Source organism: Anguilla rostrata, chromosome 10, assembly GCF_018555375.3.
Source record: "Anguilla rostrata isolate EN2019 chromosome 10, ASM1855537v3, whole genome shotgun sequence".
Classification (NCBI taxonomy): Eukaryota; Metazoa; Chordata; class Actinopteri; order Anguilliformes; family Anguillidae; genus Anguilla; species Anguilla rostrata.
This window is the reverse complement of record NC_057942.1, coordinates 8649194-8654121: the sequence shown is the minus strand read 5'-3', so window position 1 is coordinate 8654121 and position 4928 is coordinate 8649194.

The window sequence follows — 4928 nt, the reverse complement described above, 5'->3', positions numbered from 1 at the left end:
GCGATTGATTTCAAAGTGCTCTGAATATGCAAATATGGAGTTGTGAATTTCTAGGGCTAGGGTCGTGTTCTGGGGTGCAGTGACCTGATGTGTACTTGCATTACATAAATCAAACAGTGGATGAAGCTCTGAAAGTGGGTGACTCAAATAGGAGAAGGGGGAGGAGTCAATTTTTCTCCCTAAAGCTGTACAATTAAAAACAGATGGGACATTTTATTTTAATGAAAGCAAAATTCAGTTGTTTGCTGTATTTCGGAGAATAGTGCTTTTTTGTTTCTGGTTCATTATCAACTGTCATAAAACCATAAAACCGTAAAACCACCAAATGAAGTTTGTCCTTGAACGGAAAACCTGTGGAATTTGCTTATTCAAAAGGACACTTTTGACTGATTTAAGTGAAGCATTCAGGTAAAGAGACATGGAAGACTTTAAAGTCACTCCAAGTCTAATTAATGTGCAGATGGACTTGGAATCTATTGACCTACTAATCGTATCCAGGTAAAAGTTCACAACTTAGGAAATAACAAATAAAAACCTGCACATTTGTGCTCCGATGATAATTTGATTTCCACTAAGCGGCAGTTAATATCTTGATCCATTGGTCCTCTTCAGAAAAATCTGCACTGTTCACACCATTAACCAATATAACTGTAGCATCTAATATCGGCTAATAAATCTCTAATAGAACATACAGAAGCAGACTGCATAAAACAACAGAACCTTGCCCATGAGTAATGTTTCAGTCCTCACCCACATTTTATAGAGCCGTTAAAGTTGAGAGATTCAGTTTACTGAATTCCAAGCACATCAGTGGTTACCATACACAGACATGGCAGTCTCTCAGAGTTATGTGTGTGTTTTATCCAGCTGACTATTGCAGATTGAAAGGGCATACTAAAAAAAAAACTGTAAAACTAAGCACAGCTTGTTATGTCTTTAATATATCTTTCAGTATAGTGTTGTGTCTGTTGTACTGTGTGAATGGGCTACTCCATTAGTGAGGAGGCTGTGGATAAGATCCTCAGCGTGAGAACCGTTGACATACACTGCAGAAGAAAATCAGGGTTTCCTACAGTTGGCTATTCTAATGCTCAGTGCTTCCCTTTCATGTATTTAATGTGTAAACTACACCCATAATGGCAGAAATTCAATTGACAGTGAGACCTGGGCGTGAACTTGTGGAGTTGCATAAGCCCAAGCGCCCTTTACGAAGTTAGCATATTGCTTAAACGGGAATCCCGCTGAATTGTAGTCTGAAATTTTTTTTTTCCACCACAAATGTTAAAAGACCCCAAAGCCTGAGGCTGAAACAATGCATACGTAACCATTCAGAAGCGTAGTCAGAAAACTCGTTGATGTTCAATTTTTTTTTCCAAATATCATTGTATGGCTCATTGAGATTTTGCGTTACATCGTTGAAGGTAGCGTCTTGCCAAGGTTTATCACGGCAGTCGTAAATCTAGGAGTGCCTCTACTCTTCAGCATTTATTTTCCACATAAGGTCCATGACCTGGCAGTTGAAACTGATGACACATTGTGGAGTTAACCTCTATAAGAACAATGCTACAGTGACTGTGCATTTTTTGCAAACTGTACTTGTAGCTCACTCTGCACTCACGTCGCTGCGTACAGAAAAAAACCAACAACCAATAACCAAAATGGACACCGGTATAATTCCATCTGGGAAGTGAAAATCTGAGAAATGACTGTTCCCTAAAATATGTTTTTTCCAAAAACACACAAGCTCTGATCTCATACAGAGCGTCATCCAGTTTCCATCCAAATCCCTTCCCTCTCCAACAAACTGGTCATTTTACCATTTTTGTTTTTCATGCTCACAGTCGTGCACAATCTTTTAACATTCCACAGTGTCAGATGAGCTGATAGGAAAAGCCAAACCGAGCAGCTCTCTTCTACGCTCATGTCACTGTGTGAAACCTGATAGCTTTCCAGCAGACTGTAACTTAAAATCCATACACATTTCCCACAATTCCACACACATCAACATCATGCACCCACGGATACAGACCCTTGAGCTTCAAAACAGATGCTTTTGAACAGCCCCCACACAACCACTTCACAAATCCAGGCACACGTCTCCACACAAATCCACACATACGCACAAATGCTGAAATATGTCCATACGCATGGCCTCCTGCACAAACTCCTGCCTCAGCACTCCACTTATGAAGAAAGGCTCCTGACAGCAAGAGATAGTAGCGGGGAGGTCGGTCTGTTCTACAGGAAGCTTGAGATGTTTGCACAACAGACCACGGAGCAGAAAATCCTGATAGTGTTCTGACACATTAATCCTTCAGTGATAAAAAAAAAAACAAGCTTTGTTATTTATGGAAAAAACTAGACAGGATGAAACTGTCTCCATTGTTAGAGCACTAGTAAGCCCACTGCGACGTGATTAATATCCACTTACGCAAAACACTGTGTTAGATATTGTGCAATCCTCTCTGTAAGTGAGCTGAATTATCAATCTGTTTGCTTAGTAAGTCTTGTGCTTTCTCCATTCAGCTATAAAATATGTCACGATAAGATGGGAGAGTCAAAGTTAAGTCCAAGAGGGCTCCAGTCTATGTAGGATTTTGTGGTTTCCTCTAAATCAGCTTAGGCCTTGGAAACATGGTGTGTGGACTCTTCAGCTCTTGGTTTTCCATTTAAGTCCTGAAACGTGCCCAAATCCCACAGAAACTACCACACTGGAGTCTGACACCCCAGCTTCCAGATAACACAGGAAAGGGGGCTGTTGTGAAATAGCATGCAGAATGAGCAAGCACTTTATTGTTTTCTTTCATTGAAATCTGCAAAATATGGTGTGGTGTGTTTTATCAATGAGTTGGCAGCTTTCTACAAGCCAGCTACATTCAATTCAGTGGGGACTGATGGCTGCAGCCAGAACCGGCCCACCCATTAGGCCATATAGGTGCCGCCTAGGGCCCTGATGTGTTGTTTTTTTATGTATCACTTTTATTGTTTATTCTTTTGAGGCCCATTTTCAAGATCTCAACTAGGGCCCCATAGACTCTGACAGCAGCCATTTCATACTGCATTATCACTTTGTTACCATCAAGACCTGGAGAAAATACATGAGATTTAATTATTTTTTAATAATAGTATTTGGGGCAAATGACAGCTCTACTACACTGCTGCTCCACAAAGGAAGTGCATTCTATAAAGAATGAATCAGTGAGTCATGGCCATAAGCTTTTGAAGTTAGGCCAATTTCACTAAGTGCTGGCTCAATATCAGTACTTAAGCAAGACTAAACTCACAAAATATCATGTTCCACAGTTACAGCATTTGACACAGATGTGCCCATCGACTTGGATCTCCTACGTTAACGTCTGACTTCATCTAGAGGGTTTTGCCATGCCAGAACGATCCAAGAAACATATGCTGTGCAAATTCAGTTTACATAATGAAGACAGCACAACAGACATTTTTAAAAATCACTTAACTTCCTTCATCTGGCAGACAGTAAAGAGGAGAGTTCCTGAACCATGTTGATCTAATGGAGACACAGTTTTAGGACTGGACTGATTTCCCTCTCATCTGTACTAAAACAGGTGGCTATTTTGGGACAGACTTTAATGCAATGGTCTTATATACTGGAGTCATGTCAACTGCAGGAAGATTCTGCTATTTTTTTATTTACGGATCATGCTGCACACAATATGCAAGAACAGCAAGGCAACTTGTGCCACAATAAGATGCTCCTCTGCTTCACCCAAATTGCACCCTGTAAACACAACTTGCAATCCCCCCTCATTGCAGGCAGCAAAGGAGCAGTCCCGGGAACAGAGACTGCAGACCTCTTTTTTGGGTGGTGTGAGAGAACACTGAGATCAGTGGCTTTAGTTCCAGAAGGACCCCCAGGTACATGTGGAAGTAGATTTCCTCTGAAATAAACCATTGGCTTGCTCTCTCTCAATTAATTTTTGCTTTCGTTATGCAAAACCGTTTTGGTCCTGCTCCAAATATGCCATGCTGTGACATGGCAGCGATCGGGGGAAACATTCTTCCTGTTTTTTTGTGTCTTTTCACAGCACTTTTTGAGAGACAGAGAGAGAGAGAGCGAGTGAGAAAGAGAGGGAGAAATAAATGAAAAATGCCAATGAAAAATTGAATGCCTCAAGGCCTCCGAAGTAAGAAGCATTCCAAGGCACAATTCCATTCAGCGCATTAGAATTCAGTCAGAGCAGAGAACGGAGACTGCCATCCAGCCTCATTGTTGCTGTGTTTAAAAGGTCACTTTCTGTAAGGCAAACAAGCTTGCGCAGCTGAAAATAATATGCTGTGGGCCTGCGTTATGTTTCTAATCAGTGATGTTATGTGGTGTGGATCTTACCATTCATTTATTTTCCTCTGGACTCCCTCCAAGTCAATTCATTTTTCTGTTTTTTTTTCTTCAGTGTTTGACATGTTGACCACTTAATGAAATATAAGCATTTCAAGCACGCCATTAGCACCATAGCCAGTAACCCCCCGCCCCCCCTCCCCCACATGCCGCATGGGAATTGTGCATGGTGAGTACGTCACGTTCCGCATTATATGAAAGGATAACATGTGATTGGTTGTCTGCTGAGCCAGGTTCAGGTTCTAGAACTTTCCATTCAGAATGACTGTGAGAATGAAGCCAATGTAATCCAACCACAAACCCAGCCTGAATGTGTAACCCATTCTTAAATTGTGCCGTCATGTTCATGTACTTCAGTGGATAATTATTTTCACTGTTGGAACAGAATATAGATTTGGAGTGAAACATCACATTAATACTACTGCAAAAAGTTTTTGGGAACAACAGCTACTAAGAATTTTTTAAGAAAAAAAGTTTGATGAGGTAGTCATCACGAGGGAGACTGTGGAATGTAAGACACTGGGTAAGAGGCACTGACAGACACACCTCCATTAGATAT